At 42.7% G+C, this 18,134-nt stretch overlaps 1 pseudogene across 1 annotated transcript in view; it reads right to left on the bottom strand.

Annotated features, from left to right (window-relative positions):
- The window catches only part of LOC311338224 (cadherin-4-like), a 144,656-nt pseudogene extending 127,729 nt beyond the window's left edge, over window positions 1-16,927 (bottom strand). The window contains exon 1 of the transcript XR_014684324.1: window positions 16,885-16,927. The product of XR_014684324.1 is annotated as a cadherin-4-like (transcript). The remainder of the gene's footprint in view (window positions 1-16,884) is intronic.
- Window positions 16,928-18,134: the final 1,207 nt, after the last annotated feature.

The raw sequence follows: 18,134 nt of genomic DNA, 5'->3' as shown, positions 1-18,134 counted from the left end.
CGCCAAGGGGCCCCCAAGAAAAAACATTACTCTATTTCTATATATATATGAGTAATGTTTTTTCTTGGGGGCCCCTTGGTGGATAGCTACAGTGGATAGCTACAGTATATACATACTGTAGCTATCAACCCTATGGCATTTACCACTTGTTTGACAAAAATTATCTGCCAGACAGTTCAAAGACGGTTCAAGACTTTGCTTGAAAAAAATTGGCAGCACTGTTTAACCTGAACACGTCTGCAGTGGAAGATAAGATTTTGACAGTACAAGCTGATATTGAGCTTAAATCCAGGGCTCATGGACAATTTGGGAACTTGCTCACACAAAGGAAAAGTATCCAAACATGAGGAAATGTGCTACCTCCTTGACTGCATTATTTGGCTCTCTAGTCAGCTTTTTCCCACATGATAATTAGTAAGTCCAAATACCGTTCCACCATCACTGATGGTCATTTGGAAGCCTGCCCGAGACTAGCTTCCAGCAGCTACTCTCCGGACTATGCAACCCTGGTTGACTCCATTCCATATCTACTCTACTCTAGTATATATAAATAAATATATGTTTAGCATTTTTGCATTCTGGTCATTTTCAAAGTAGCTTGCAGGCCGAAAAAGTGTGGACACCCCTGAGCTAGGGCAAGCAAAGGCCAGTAAGCATTTGTAGTTTGTTTGCTGTTGTATTAATGTTCAGAATATCATATGTAGCACCTTTAAGGGTTTTGATGAACACTGGAATTGTAATGTGGGTTTAATTACCTAAGAAAACAATTCACAAGCACTCAATTGCTGTGACTAATTTGAGATAATTAATACCAAGTCACTTCAAACCTCTGTTAGGTGTGCATACTATGTTTATATCTATTTTTGTTAGTTTAATTGTTCTACATTTGTATTAATATAGTGCTATCCAATTAATGTGAACACTGACTATTTTTCAGTGGAGTGCAATGTTCAATGTCTTTTGATGTGAGTGCATAGCATTTGCACTAGCCATGGCATGTAAAACAGCATTTTCTAAATAAATGCTTTATGCATGGATGAACACTGGCCTTAAACTGTTTTGGTCAGTATTAACATAACATAATGCTGATGGACGTTGGTTGGAGAGGCCCCCTAGGAATCTTTGCCAGACTTTCAAATCACCACTGATAACACCAAGAACCCGAGCAGTAAAACCTCATTAGCGATTACGAAAAGGGTTTGTGCGCTTCCCAGCAGTTACCACTTTGAGACCAACAGACTAGAGGTGACACAATTTCGCCAACACACCCCAAATTGCAGTCTCTTTGCTTTAATGTCTGGGCGCCTGTTTGTGTGTCGCATATATAATTCTCCCTGCTCATCGCTACTTGGAGAAGAAGAAGAAGAAGAAGGTTTCCGTAGCTTTCCTGATAACATTGTCTTCTGGTCCCTTGTTACGTTCATCTCTGGCAGCACGAGTCTCTTGATTTACAGACACATATGGTAAATGTGTCCAGGACGGATTGCTATTTCGCCATCCGTCATAATCCATAAGCCATTATTGGTGATAATTAAAACGTATGTATGTATTAATTAAGTTTTGTAATGTATCCACATCCATTGTGTTGGAATAATCTTTCAACCGCCACTGGAAATAAATGTTTGCCTGAAAAGTACTTTGCAAGACGAAACAGAGAGCCCTTGGCTATGAGGGCTACTGCACATCATGTTTTCCCCACGCTGCTCTGAAATGGTTTGAAAATCGAACGGGGAGGAAGCGAAAGTGAAAATTAATGTGAGTGTGTCTAGAGAAGCCGGCCCAGGGAGGGAACACAGCCAAAATGTCTTCCAGCGTTGTACAGTAAAGTGAGGTTTTTTTTTTTTTTCACCCTTTTTCTTTTGTAGACTTCCTGATGCACTTAAGACAATATGTATGTGTGCATATCCCCTGCTTCTCCCAGCAAGGCTGGTTTCTTCAGGCATGCCGAGCCAATACACACACAGACACAGACACACACACACACACACACACACACAGAGACACAGACACAGACACACACCTGAAAGGTCATCGACCGAGCTGTCGTGCGTGCACTGCGGTCCCCCATTAAGGCTGACTAGATGTGGTAATTGCAGCTATTGTACGTTATGATTGTCCTTCAATCTCACGGTGGAATAAAGTACAGTTTTTACAGGAGTGACATTTGCCTACATACATTGTTTCCATTTCATCAAGCGATTCCCACCGTGTTAAGGCTGAATATAAGCGATAATGGCATGTTAACGTTCCACTGGGGTGGCCAAAAACCAGAAAGAAACAAGACGGAGAAGCTTTTATCCGAGGCAATGAAACGTGAATGGTTCCTTTTCTTCTCCGTCTTCTGGTCCAGGGAAACATAACATGGTATTTATCAACAAAGGCTATTGAGAGTTGTTAGCTCAACTTCTTTGTGTGGAAAGTGGTTCACAATCACGAACCTATTCACATTTTGCTGTTACACAAAACAAAGATCAAACAGCAGGCGCCGACATGCTGAGCAGTAGTGCGTGCGCACACACACACACACACACACACACACACACACACACACACACACACACACACACACACACACACACACACACACACACACACACACACACACACACACACACACACACTCCAAGGGAACCAAATTCTATATCGGGGGGAAAAATAATTGAGTAATTCTAATAATATAGGGCCGTGCAAATGCTGAAATTAGATGGTGTAAAAAATATATATGTTTTGGGTTCACTGTTAGTGAATCCATTTACACGTGAAGAACAATGAAAATACTTTGTTTTCTGAGGAGGAATTACACAAGACTTCCGACCCCAGAGATGGCAGGAAGCTGTGAAGAGGGTTTTTTTTCTCTGTGTGGTGACTATTTGTATCTCCATCAATAAATGGAAATATAACAAAAAAAAATTGTTGTCATCCGCACAACATGCAAGGCTGATGAAATGGCGCTCCGCGACAAGTAAATTGAGGGCACCCCTGCTGATGCTACACCCTGCTAAGCTAGCTGAGCAGAAGGAGTCAGGGGAACCACGGCCAAAGTGAGCATGAATGACTTGTCTTTCTTGCCTTCTGCTTCATCGCGAGGACAACCAGCTGACCAAACGTCGACCATTAACCACAGATGTGGTGGACATCACCTGCCACGGAGGCATATGTGACTGTCCCAGTACATTTTATAGACATGGCATGATGAACTTTAAGACACAAAACAACCGAAGCTCAGGAAAGCGACACTCCCGGTGAAGTACACCGGTGAGTGGTGAGTTTGATCTTCGGGTCACCAAGGACAGCGCAGCCGTCAACGTCCCAACGCATGGCCCCACGCGATTAACCTGGCTGTGGAGGAAAAGTGCTGGCGCTGCGATCCTTCAAAGCTCCGGGCAGTAGACTAAAAGGCCACAGCACCATGACTGTCTCTCAACTCGCTGGAGCAGCACTTAGGACACGGTGTCGCGGGGCATCTGAGCAACACGGTCTGGCAGCAGCCGCCATCACGGATGAGACGGGTTCTCACCTCCAGCGGAGTGGGTGTGTGGACCCAGAATCCCTGATTATAGTGGCCTTAAAGTATGTTAAGACTATTGGAGCACTGCAAAAAGAGGGTGTGATCCGTCACTTGTGTTCAAATAAAGTAGCGTTTGATCACACCTGGCCAGCTCAGTGAAGCTAGGTAAATGGGGAGGGGAGCAGGGGACCAGGGGCACTCGGCTGAGCTGGCGCTAATCTAGAAAGATGTTCCAACCTTATGTTTTCTCCACAGGTCCAGGAGGTGCTGAAGCCTTTCGAAGTAGCGACGGAGGCCTCATCAACCGACAGCGTCACGGAGTCTTTCTCCTCGTGTCACACCACAACAGCCAATCTAACCACGGTCCTCCAGCGCTCATTGAATTGAAAACAAAAATCTCAACGGACCACCGAAGGCAAACAGTGACTACGATGTGAACCGAGTGAACCTGATTCCAACAGCCGTCATCATCACCACCGCTGCACAGGGTTTGGTGGGTAACATGGGTCTCCCAGTCCCTCAGCTCTACCGGTGGGTAATGCATCCGTCAAAGCCAACGTTATAATGTGCCTAAGCAGATTTGTGCAGGTAGACGAAGCCTTCAGAAGGGGAATTGGGGAATTGAATGTTTTTTTCCCTACTGTGGCCAGGCTACTCCGTGTCGATTTTGGCACCTTTATCTTTTTCACTGTTTATTAGTGCTGGCTGAGTTTGGGTTTGCTGTTAATATCCAATTACACATTTACAGATCCTTGCTTCCAGCTGAACGATTAGTGATTACATGATTACAACACTAAAACATCCATAGTGTTGTTTGCTTTGAGCGGTTGGAAAGTCCGCTAGAATCAGAATTTCATATCAGCTTTATTGGCCAGGTCTGCGTAAACAAACAAGGAATTTGACTTTGGTTAACCCTTGCTCTCAAAGTACAACACTTATTGTGGGCAAAACATACATAAGGATTGTAAGGATAAATTGCACGTTTGAACGTTTGAATATATATAAAATATATTAAAATAGTAAAGCTTACAAAAATCGAAAGGGTTCATCAAGAATATCTGCAGCCCTGTCACCAGTGTGTGTATGGGTGAATATGAGGCAATAATTGTAAAGTGCTTTAAGTGGCCAAAGGTCAGAAAAACAATAAATATACAGTAAATGACACACACACACACACACACACACACACACACACACACACACACACACACACACACACACACACACACACACACACACACACACACACACACACACACACACACACACACACACACACCACTTTGTGTTGTCACAGCGCTCACCCTTGGACTCCTCCAAGTCCATTTTCTCTTGCACCTCGGCGACCTCACACTCTAAGCATTCAAACGAGGTTAGCATATGTTGACGTTATCCCTTCACATTAGTGCCCTTTGAGTTCTCCTTGGACGTAATAATTAAAGAAAAACACCCAGAGACAGACACTCACACCCACGCTTCGCTCCTCCCACGTCTCCCCCCCCCACCTCCACCCCCACCCCTTTTGCTTTATTGAAACGTGCTACAAGCGGAGAATCTTCTCCGGAGGTTGAAGCGAGGCCTCCTCCCCGCCGTCGTGTCCCACGTCGTTCCTCCGACGGCTCGTTAGGACAAGGAGCGGGGCGGTGCGAGGCGTCGCCGCAGGTGGGTCAAATTCTACACTATTACGCAGGCAGTCACAGCGTTGCTCCGGGTGCATCTTTTGTTTCCTGCCTTTCTGTGTGTCGCCGAGACAACAGGGAAGACGCACGTTTGGAAGGGAACCAATGGCGCTGCCTCGCCGCGGGGGGCTGAGCAGAGCCCAGTGTGAGGGGGAGCAGCCGGGGGTTGGTGTGGTGTTGGAGGTTGTTGGTGCCACACACACACACACACACACACACACACACACACACACACACACACACACACACACACACACACCCTGCCAGGAAACAGTGTTGACACTCTGAACATACGTGTCGGTAATGATAATCATGAAAGTGTTAAAAAAATAATAATTAATTAGCGTTGCGTCAAAAATGCAAAAATTTCAAATGCATTTGTTCCCATCTCTACAATTACCCACCAATCATCATATACAACATTTCCATTTAGTCTAATAATACCTGTGTTTTTATAATATACACAACCACCGCTTGCTTACAGCACAAATAGAAAACCAATTAATAGACGCATTTCAACCCGTGTGCTAGACGCTGCCGTTGTAGAATCTCAGGACCACAATGGTCCTCAAAGTCAAAAGTGCAGGGTCTCTTAAAAGTGAGATGTGGTGTACTTCAGGGCCAGCACCGGAACCAGCGGTGATACATGAGAGGTTTGAAGGGGAACAGCGTTTCCAGTCGAGTCATTTTCTAAAGGGTACGGCATTAGCACACCTGCGTACCCTTAGCATACCTGTTCCTTTGCACGGCAATTGGTGACTTTTGGATACAAGCTGTTCAAGCTGTTCGTACAAGCTCTCCACGAAACAGAACACTGATATCTGAAGACTAGTGTCATTGCACACGTTTCACAAGCGGCCTCCTGCTTTCTAGAAAAAAACACTTAAAATAATTACTTATTATTTTTGATTCAAAACTGTATATCTGTGAGTACAGGAAGGTGTACCGCTTGCCATACTTTGCTTCTAGCTAGCCAACCGACAGGCAACCTGACATCACAATGGTGTGAACATGATGGTGTGAACATTATTCAAAGAAATCAGAGGATTTCTTTGAATAAATGTGACAATGTGTCACATAGTGCTGAAAGCACAGTATATATATATATATATAAACAAGGGCATCTGGCGGAATTGACTTGGCAGAGATACATGTTTTAATTAGTGTATAATCCCAGTAAAATATTAATTGTTTTGTTTTCGTGACGTTAGAATTATCCCTTTATATCTACATAGTGTCACGACCCCACTGATGTATCCGAACCTGGCCCTCTGTCTAGGCAGGAGTCGAGACACATAAGTGGTAACAAACCAAACTAGCTTCCGGCCACGCGAGCAGTGACTCACCTGGGTTCATGTGAGCAGTGACTCACCTGGGTTCATGTGAGCAGTGACTCACCTGGGTTCATGTGAGCAGTGACTCACCTGGGTTCCTGGTTCGAGCTCTGGTCCTTCTCACTGGTTGAGGGGTAGCCCCAAGCGTTTGGGGTAAACGGCAGCCTGTCCCGTTATGGTTATGCGGTTAGGCGGTCACGTTCCGCCTTTAGGAATCCCTAATCCTGGTGCTGTCCTCGTGAAGGGGAATAGCCTTCACATAGTCTTTCGGAGGGTTTTTAGTGAAGCCAAGTGTGGGCACCATGCTGTCTGTTCAGCAGCCATCTTGCTACCATACGTCCATCTTGGGATTCCCTCAGGTGACCCGTATCAAGGCCAATCAAGGGAGCCATTCCCACAGTAACCATGACAACCAGTTACCCACCAGCTTACCATTAACAAAACAGTAGGATCGTGACAATAGGGAGCGGGTACTTTTCCATCGAGCCCGCCATGTTGCACCGCCGTGTTTCTGCAGTAGCTCACAATGGAGAAGAACGGCCCTAGAGAGGACTTCATTTTCAAATAACAATCAACGTGTTAAGTGTTAAGTGGGTTGCAAACTGCAACCTCGTCACTGGACGCCATTGAATTCAACACACTAGACCACTGTCTCAAAATGATTAGTTTTTCTCTAAAATCACTCACTAGTTTTTGCCATTATTACCATTCTTTGTCCTATAAATAAGTTTTCAACCCTAACTGGGGGCAGTCGATGAGATGATCATGTCAAATAGACTTCAGATGATTGCATCTGCTAGCGTTCTCGGTTGAACACGGGTTGACGCATAATCGTGTGTTGACACAGGGTGGTGGTCTGATTTAGCGGTCTGGTTACATGTTGTGTATGTGATAAGGTACTGTTGCTTTGTTGCTGTATAAATAAAGAATAGGACTGTGTGAAAGGAGACCTGTCAAATCCCAGAGAAATCGAGCCGTTGAAGCCGGTTAGTCATTACTTGTTCAACAACAAGGTACTATTTATGAGATGAAATATGTTAACTGGAGCCCAGATCAGATAGCTCTCAAATTAACATGAAAACTGTAACATAGCAGAAAAATAAATAAATAAATGTACATCACGACTTGACAACCTGATAAAAATCCTTTTAACATTTGACGAATAATGAATTAAGACAGTTAAGAGAACAAAATTCTCTTTTTGATCGTCTGGTAAGGTCACATGTATTCCAGGTTTACAGCTGGCGGTAGAACGGGCATTGTAAATAGCAATGAAGGACGTTATCATCTGTTGCTGTGTTGTGTTCATCCATAGTAGCACGAGTCACTTGATTTACAAGGGTAAATGTGTTCTTGCTATTTGGCTATTCATCAAACAATCTATTATTGGTTTTAATTCAAACGTATGACCGCATCCCAATGTATTAATTCGTTTCACAATACATCCACTACTGTATGTGTGATGGCATAATCTGTCAATCTACACTGGAAATAAAGAATGTCTGCCTGAAAAGTACTTTGCAAAACAAAAAGGCTCTGCCCACGAGTGCTACTGCACCTCGTGTTTTCCCAACTGAAAATCGAAACGGAAGTGAAAATTAATGTGAGTGTGTCTAGAGAAGCAGCCCAGGGAGGGAACACAGCCAAAATGTCTCAGCTTGGTACAGTTAATGGTGTTTTTTTTTTTTATCTGTTTTGCTTTTGGGGACTTCCTAATGCACTTAGGACCGTGTGCCTTTCCCCTGCTTCACCAATAAAGGCTGGTTGCAGGCATGGAGAGTCAATTCACACACATAGATATGTGTGTGAGATATGCCAACATACACAGCTTAGGGTCATCAAAAGGAGCTGTCAGGTGTCAACTGCTACCCCTTATAAAGGCCCGCTGGCCCTGGTAATAACAGCAATTGTACGTTCTGATTGTCCTTCACTCTCGCAGTGGAGTTAAGTTCAGGTATTTTTTTTTACAGCAGTTACATTGAGTCGGCTTTCTCTCACAACCCTGGTTTTCATTTCACAGAGCGAACGGCTGAAAATAAGCAATAATCCAAAAGCCTGAAGGATACGAGATAGATAAGCTCATTTCTACGAGAATGAAACCTGAATGGGCCTTTGATGTTTTCTGGTCCAGTGAAATCATAACTCTGTATTTATCAACAGAAAAGGCTTGTGAGAGTTGTTAGCGCAACTTCTCGGTGTAGAAAGTGTTACACAATCACGAACCTATTCACATTTGCCGGCGTGCAATCAACAAAAACTAAATTCCGATCACATAAATAGGCACTGTTTGAATGACAACAATATTTGATCTTAGTGAAAGATCCATCGCTTTCAGCAGTCCCCAACATGCTGAGCAATGGAGCCAACACAGATCTGTCACACACACACACACACACACACACACACACACACACACACACACACACACACACACACACACACACACACACACACACACACACACACACACACACACACAGTGAGTCATAGCATTCACCCCTCAACTCCCCGGAGTCCATTTTGTTGCACCTTGTGGCGACCCAACACTCACAGCGTACAAATGTGGACGGCATCCGTTGTCACTATCCTTCCCCCATTAGCGACATTTAGGTTCTCTTTCAATTTAAAAATGAATGAAAAAACCCAGAGTGATTCAGTGCAGTCGGCACTGTCTCCCTACCCACGTTTCCCCCCCCCACTGCTTATCGAGGCACCGCTGCAAATGGAAAACCTTCCCTGGGTTTTAAAGGCAAGCACCGCTTCCCCGCTTCCCCGGCGCGGCTCGTCTGCCGGCTCGTTAGACGGCGCGAGGGCGGAGGACTGGGAGGCTCCACAGGTGGGTTAAGGCCACGGCGTGCGTGCGTGAGAGAGAGATACGGCGGCGGCGGCGCCGCTCCCGCTGGAGAGAATCTTCCGGAATCAGCATTCCAGCTCGGCGTTTGGAAGGGAAGGCGGGGCTGAGCAGAGCCCAGTGTGAGGGGATGGAGGTTGTTGTTGGTGCCACGCGCACACACACACACACACACACACGCGCGCACACACACACACACACACACACACACACACACACACACACACACACACTCGATCAAAGCGATTGATCTACACAGCGATCAAAGCGATTTTTTGATCGCTCAGTGTAGTGGTTACTGAAAAGAAAAGAAAAGGTCTTCAAAAAAAAACAAATTAGACAAAAACAGCCCACAACAGCCTGCAGGCCCGCAGCAGACACCAGCCGACAACGGCAAATGCGGCAGTATTTGCTCTAAAGTTGGCAAATCCTTGATCAAAGGACTTCCCGTGAATGACACGATGTTCAAAACAAGACCACAGGTTTAGGATTTTGTATCCCAAAACCCCTCACAGATATCCCGGAAAAAGCCCAGCGCCTTTGACCTATATGTCTGTAAGTATGGATGTATAAAAGTATGGCTGGAATCTGCTCTTTTAATGTGTTAATATATGATATACTTTGATCTTTTGAACATGAATCGACCAAATGTATTATGATCTAGTAACCCGCACGCACTGTGTTTAGTCTTATTGTTTCAATTTTGAGTTTGACTAAACTTTGACTAATTTCTAAATCTTTTACATACTTTTAGTGGGTGGTAGTAGTCGGGGGGGGGGGGGGGATTTTGACCTGGAATGAAGTGGTCGTTCCCCCGATGATGAGTCAGTCCGAAATTCAAAAGCAGGTGGCAAAATAGTGCGTTTTTTGAGTGGCGTGAGGGCGTGTGAAGAGGATCATTAGTAAGAGGAGCCGTAAAGGCCATAATTCTAACTTGCCTCTTACAAATACTTTTGAAACCTCTCACACTTGCTACTGAAAACCTCCCCACACACTACTGAAAACCTCTCAAACATACTACTGAAAACCTCCTCACACATACTACTGAAAGCCTGTCGTGCATACTACTGAAAACCTCTCATATATACTACTGAAAGCCTATCACACATACTACTGAAAGCCTCTTACACATACTACTGAAAACCTGTCGTACATACTAACGAAAACCTCTTACATACTAATGAAAACCTCTCATATATACTACTGAAAACCTGTCGAACATACTACTGAAAACCTGTCGTACATACTAGTGAAAACCTGTCATACATACTACCGAAAACCTCTTACATACTAATGAAAACCTCTCACACATACTACTGAAAGCCTCTCACATATACTGAAAACCTGTCTCACATACTGCTGAAATCCTCTCACACAGAAAAGCCCACACACTACTGAAATCCTATCACACGCACACTTTTGAAATCCTTTTACACACAGACTTATGAAATCCTATCACACACACACACACACACTACTGAAATCCTATCACACACACACACTACTGAAATCTTCTCACACACACTACTGAAAGCCTCTGACACTAGTGAAAACCTGTCTACTACTACCTACTAATGAAAACCACTCACACACACATTCCTGAAAACCTCTTTTATACAGTGAAACCTCTCACATATACACACTATTGAAAAAGTATAGAAATAATGGATATTAGATGTTGGATAATAAAATGTATAAAAACTCAAAACAATAATATACTGACAAATACAGTTGCAAAAAATGTTTGTCAATTAGAAGCATTAATGGATCCTGAAATACAGTCTGATCTTTTTCAGTCATAACAATATGCAAACAAAGTGTTTAAAAATTTGAACACAGAACATAAAAATATATATTATATATTATGTTATTTAAAACATAGCATGGATAAAGGATTTGAACCTCTAGGATCATGCATTCTTTCGATAGCAATGCATATTTTAAATCAAATGTATGAATTGGAACTGGTCTACAAGTTCTCAGAGCTATATTCCATCCATGAGAATATACCGTATCTAATCGTAGAAGGCCAATTTAGAGCAAGGCCTTTGAAAAATGACTCCACTATAGCGCAATTTTGTCATAGCGCGACACCATGTAGTTATGATCCGAACGCCAGTCGCGTCAGTTTACCGCTGTGATTTCCCGGGAAAGTTCCCGGCAAGTTCTTGGAAGGAACTTGGCCTGTTATCCCCATGGTTACTATCCACGCCAACTTTGTGATGCTTTTTTAGTACCTTTGTTTGCGTAGGAGCGTTACAGCCAGCGACGTAGTCTATGAAATGCACCACCCACCGTGGTGTTATACAATAAGCCTCCGAAAAGCTTAACTCTCTGAAATTCACAGGAAGCTGCTCATACATGACTATACAAACGTATACTGTATGTATGTATAAATAAACTTCAAGAAGTCATAGCATGTTTTTGTTTTGTATCTCTTGGGATATTAAATGTATTTGCAATTTTGTTTGACTGGGTAATTACAGAGTTGTGAAACACACTTCATATACATTGCAGAAATGCAATGAAAGAAATAACAGTTAAACCATTTATTTATGTTTCCAATGATGAGGGCCCTGCAAAACTACGGGGAATCCTGGCTTATGCCACTGCCATCCCTCCAATATAGGCTTCAAGCCCCCAAAGCCCATCCGTCGACTTCCCCCGGGGGAACCAGCATCAGGACGTGCATCTACATGGAGCATCCCTGTGGCTAATACGCGTATCAACTGCCTCCACCTACCTTTGCACAGCTCGACGGCCGTTTATAAAGATAAGGTGGACTTCGCCATAGGAAACTCATAAGGTGGACTTCACCATAGGAAACCCACATGGACTTGGCAGAGCTTAAAGGGGCCATGTCTACCAGACATTTGTATTCTCTGGGATAACTTTGTTATTTTCTTCTGAATGAGAAGCCTCAAACATGATTTACCAGAAGCATTTGGTTATCGGTATTTAGCTACATTAAGAGGTGCCTTGTGGAAAAAGGGCTCAAGTTGTTATGAGTTCAGCACCCTTTGTTGATGGTCTGTTTTATCCCCACTGTGAAAACTAATTTGACGCACTATGTTAAGTTCCATATTAACAGCATGTAGGCCCTTCAATTATTAAGTTTGATGTGGTATTATTAATTTTGCATGAAGTCTTGTGCTGACATGATTACGTACATACAAAGATGCATACATTTTATAAAGCTATATAGCTATAAAAGGTTATGCTTTTTTTTTCTTTGGTAGTAACAAAGACAGCATACATTTCAAATCTTTTTAATAAGCAAAAAATAATTTCTTTAAGATTGCCCATTTTGAAAATGTGGGTGGGTTGTCAGCACTAGGTCTAAGTTTAAAATGTGCTGTCGCCCAGTAAGTGAAAGAAAGTACTAAACACTCCCAGCTGTGTGTGAGGTAAAGAGTGACGTGTTTTTGTGAAAACGAATATAGAAGCAGCATGTGTGTGTGTGTGTGTGTGTGTGTGTGAGTGTGTGTGAAAATAAATAAATGTTGATGAGCAAGGGAACACACGATTCTAACACTATGAGTCTGGAAAAAAAAAAAGTGTTATGGGCTGACGGTTCATATACCCATGGTTACGACCCACAGCAACTTTGTGATACTTTTCTAGTACCGTTGTTGTGTATGATCGTTATAATGAGCGATGATGTATATAAAATGGGCCACACAATGTGGCGTTAGACTTTCAGGGCCCTATCTTGCACCCAGTGCAATTAACTTTCTACACCGACGCATGCATCGTTGCTAGTTTGCACCAGGCGTAAATTAGATTTTCCCCCGCAGCAAACAGGCACTAATATATAATATAATAATAATAATAATAATAATAATAACTATAATAAACTTGAGAAAAGTATATCCCAGCCTTCCAAAACAAAATCTTGTTTTAGGGTAAATGGTTGGTTAAATGATTTGGGAAAGAACAGCTAATACAGCAAGTAGTTGCACTTTTAAATCAATGCATCTGCGTACACCAAACACATATTTTCTTGACACAGACATCGTGTACAAGCCCATCAATTTTAGGATTGATGAGTATTTGATCATGAGAAAACTTAGTTTTACCGCGAGTGAGCGTTTAAAAGAATGAATGAATGCGGGTGATGCTTGGCGCATGTGTGTGTGTGTGCACTCATCTGTTTAAACACACGCAAACTAAACACGTAACATATTCAATAACATGCAAGTTTAAGCAAGCACTCCGATTGGTCAATTCCCATTCTTAAGCGTGTTTAAATGCCTGGTAAAAGAACGGACAAAAAGTGCGTGCCTAATTACAGAAAGTATCGCTACACTAACTAGCCGAAACTACTTTCATGAGCCTAGTTTCCATAACAACGTTCAACTGACCAAGAGTCGGCTATCGTTACTATAGGAACTATTTTCTGATGGAGATGAACTCGGGCAGAAAGCTTGAATTTGAGGGCAAATTAACCCACAATATGAAAATATTTTACAATATTGTTGATAATAAAGATGGTTTGCGTTATTGAATCGCAATCTTACACTCGATGGCGTTCTTGAATGTCATTATGGGTACTTCCGCACAAGCGCCTTGTTCCTACGGCTGTGCTTCGTGTACCAATAATGACATTCAAAAACGCCATCTTGTGTAAGATTGCTTAAATACAGTCCATGGCGATGTATATTAACTGGGGGACACATGCATATTATGAACACAAGTCGATAACGATAATGTATACAATACTGGTAACAAACGATGTTTGTTAATGTATTGCTGCATATCATTAAATAGACCCACAGTTGCGGCCACAGGACCGCGTCCGCATATCATATATGTGTTTAGTTCTCTTTGCCGAAATTTACATGATGACTCAGTGTTTCTGAAGTTGGAGAAGAAAACGCTATTCCAAGTGTGAATAAGGCCTATTATTTGGCCATAAACTGAGCCATTTGAAGTTTGAAATTCATGTGGTCATGCATCTGTCTCAGCGGGGACTGCAAACGCCCTGTCAAAATATCAACTCGTCAAGTCAAATGCGCTGGCTCTTAAAGGGGATGGAAGATGGAACTCTCATTGGTTTATTGCACTTTATGCTCAAAACACACCTACGGGTTTCAGACCAACCCATTTTAGATTTGCGCCGGGCGCAAGAGTCATTAATCCGCCGTCATAATAGCAATAGCAATCGCCATAGAACCGCCCACAAAGCTACTTCCGTTTTGTGCTTCACACTTGTGTTTTAGACCGTCTAAATAGGGCCCTCGGTGTCCGTGAAGCTTAGCCCTCACTCGGATGAAGACATTAAATGAATGGCTTCATCCAGCTCACCATCCACCCAGACCGTAGCGTTGAGTGACCGGGACGCCTAAGCCTCTCTCGGATGCAAACTGCTAATTATTTGCTGAATTGACCCGCTTCAGAGAGCGGTGAAGATGGGAGATCAGACGTCCCTTTTCCAGCAGCTTGGGGCTTCTGCAGATATCTCCTGAGTGCATCTGGACAGTAAGAGAGCTGCTAAAGTTAGCCCATTACAAGCAAAAACATGTAGCTTCTGCTGCACAGTAGCTTGCTAGTTCTTTAGGAAGTTTTAATAATTAGATGCTGAACTGAACCCCGATTTGCATGTATTACTATATAGGCAGATATAACAAACACAAACACGCTGTAGATTAGCAACACACACACACAGTGACGGACTGGACGGTCTGGCATTTGGGCAGATGCCAGAAGGGCCGCGGCCTCTCGTGGGCCGTTTGGGCCGGCCAATCACGGAGCGGCATGCTTGTTGGGATCGCGCAGCCCCACTGTCGCGACGGCGGCCCCCCCCCCCGTCAGCAATTACCCGCGGCCGGTTATAATGCGCAAATGCCCGGGCCGTTTTTTCCGTCACTGCACACACATGCACACACGCACACACACACACACACACACACACAATATTGCTCCACCAACCTCTGTGAATGTGGACAGTAAGATAGTGGGAGTGACGTTGGGTAACCTTACTGAGTATTTCAACAAGCAGTTATTTAACAAAGCCATAAACATCTATCAAGACACAACTCATCCTCTGTGCACAGAATACATGCTGTTGCCATCTGGCTTACGGTTTGGGACACCCACTGCTCTAACACAAAGGTACATCAATTATTTTTATCCCTCTTTCTATTCGAGCACTGAATACACATAACAGAGGTAGACAGCTTTGTCCATTTCAGTGAACGCCCCTGCCCTCCTCCCCATTCACTACCTCTTTTTACAGCTATCTTATAGTTATTGAATTTGTATCTTTATTTTAAAAACATTTTAATGCACTGCCAATATGTATCTCAAGTGAACTGTTTATTATGCTTCTAGTGCTAGAAGCTGTCTCTGTCTGTATTGTTGTTGTGGTATGTGTGGTCCTGCTGGAAACAAATTGCCCACTTGGGACAAAGAATAATACTGAACTGAACATTGTTAGAATAGGTACGGATATGCTGTAGCATTTAACTAAATAGGTATAGTGAAGAAAAAAAAAAACTGCTTTATATTAAGGTCCTTGTAATAAGCCTTTGTTAATAGGTAAGACCTTATTATATGCTTATTAACATTTATTGGTGTTAAGACTATCTAGAAGGGTGAATAATAACATAATAAACATGTTTATTGTGAGATGATAAGCCTTTTATAAGCACTCATAAGAAACAAGTTAACTATTTGATTGCTTAATAACATTAATAATGGTCTCATGAGTTTCAAATACCTTGCCTTACAAACCCACTTATTGAGTCTTACTAACTTACCTATTATGTCATGTCATGTTATTCCTTTACTAGGCATTTTTTATGCATATTAAGGTTAATTAATCCTTTATTATACTGCAAATTATGCATTTTGCAGGTATGGGATCTGAAGTGGGGACCATCCTTATTAAGGTTAATAAGTCGTTTATTAAACTGTTAATTACGCATTTTACAGGTACAGGATCTAAAGCGGGAACAATGCTTATTAAGGTTAACAAGTCCTTTAATATACACTTATTAACAGATAATGAGTACTATATTTTATCAAGGTTGATAAAATGTGAAATAAAAGACAAATACTGTAATGGCGGTGAAAAACAAAAATACACTTTAAATATTTTTTAAATTTTCAAAACTTTCAGAACTTTAATGAAAAATATTCTTGAACATCAACAAAAACTCGAAAAGACGAATCCATCTCCATGGCCTCAGGGGACGGTTGAGAGTTTCTTTGGCTGGTCGTTCTTGTTACTGTATAAAAGAAACACAAAGAACATTGACCACAATAGATAGTTAGCAGTCAGGTTACAATAAGCAATTAAGCCATTTAGACATGGATTCATGACAACTGTTAGAATGAGATACGTTTGGTTACCTAGTTTCATATTCATCGATAGCATAAGCTAAACGTTAGCTCAACAACAGCACGTCAAAGCCTCTGAAAGAAAGTAACGTTAGCCAAAAAAAGTTTGATAGCAAACAACTAGCTAGCTAGAGCCAGCTAACGTTAGCATTACATTCTTAAACTTACCAGAAGAGTCATCCTCCAGTTCGAATCTCTTCCTCTTATCCATGTTTTCTGTGCTTGTGCCTATCTTTTGTCTGGCAGTTGTTGGTTTGGGGTGCTGACGATTCCGACATGTTTTCCAAAAGTTTGTCAAGCATCATCCACTTGCATGAACAAATCTTCCGATTTAAAATGACCTTCAAAATAAAAGGATCTTTAAAGGATCTGATATCAGGCACAAAACAGATCACTCACTCAACATGTGCAGACTTATTAACCTTAATAAGCATTGCTCCTGCTTTAGATCCCGTACCTGCAAAAATGCATAATTAGCAGTTTAATAAAGGATTTATTTACCTTATATAGGCCGTGCCCCAATTCAGGGGTTGCATCCTTCGAAGGACGCATTTGAAGACCGCATACGTCACAGCGGCGCGTCAAGTGCTGTCCCATTTCGAAGGGTCCTTCGAATGCGGCCGAGATATGCAGCCTTCGTTTCCCGGATTTGAAGGACGCATCGGATGCATCCTTCACGGCCCAACGTATCCCAACATTCATTGCGCGTTGGATATTTTTTCAGAAATGGCGCGGAGAGAGCGGAAGCAGCAGCTGCAGCGAATACATATTTAATGACAAAACTATGTAAAAACATTTTTTTAATATAAAAGTAAGGTTGGGACCATTTTAAATATGTAACTTTATTGTCAAAGTTCAATGACATTAACGCTAGACATATAACGTTAAACTAATTAATGTTAAGCCAACGTCCTCTCTTCCTCTTCACCCGGCGGTGAATCTTCTCCCACTCCTCCAATAAAAGATAAAACATAACCAATACAATTATGATTTCAGGCTCCATAGTTCTCCTCCGCTGTCCGGTTTGAACCACAGCTGTCAGGGTTGCTAGGAGACAGGAGCGGCGCGTGGTCACGCAAGGTAAAGGACGTCAACGGCTGGTTACGGAATCCGGAAATGCTCCGTAGGCTAGACCGTCCCATTCCACAACGCTCGTTCGGCCTTCAATGCAGCCTTCGCGGTCTACGAAGGAGAGATTCCCTGAATTCCCTGAATTGGGACACGGCCAACGTCTTCTTAACACCAATTAATGTTAATAAGCGTACAATAAGTGTCTTATTACCTATTAACAAAGGCTTATTACAAGGACCTTAATATAAAACGTTACCCTGACGGGTTGTGATGCGCATCAATCAGTAACCCAGGGCCCCGCTTACAGTGAGCATAGTGTGAACACAAGTGCACCTGGCTAGGGCAGA

This window comes from Micromesistius poutassou (assembly GCF_964030765.1).
Source record: "Micromesistius poutassou genome assembly, chromosome: 2".
NCBI classification, from domain to species: domain Eukaryota; kingdom Metazoa; phylum Chordata; class Actinopteri; order Gadiformes; family Gadidae; genus Micromesistius; species Micromesistius poutassou.
Note: the sequence above shows the minus strand (reverse complement) of the source record. Positions and strands in the feature narration are given on the sequence as shown.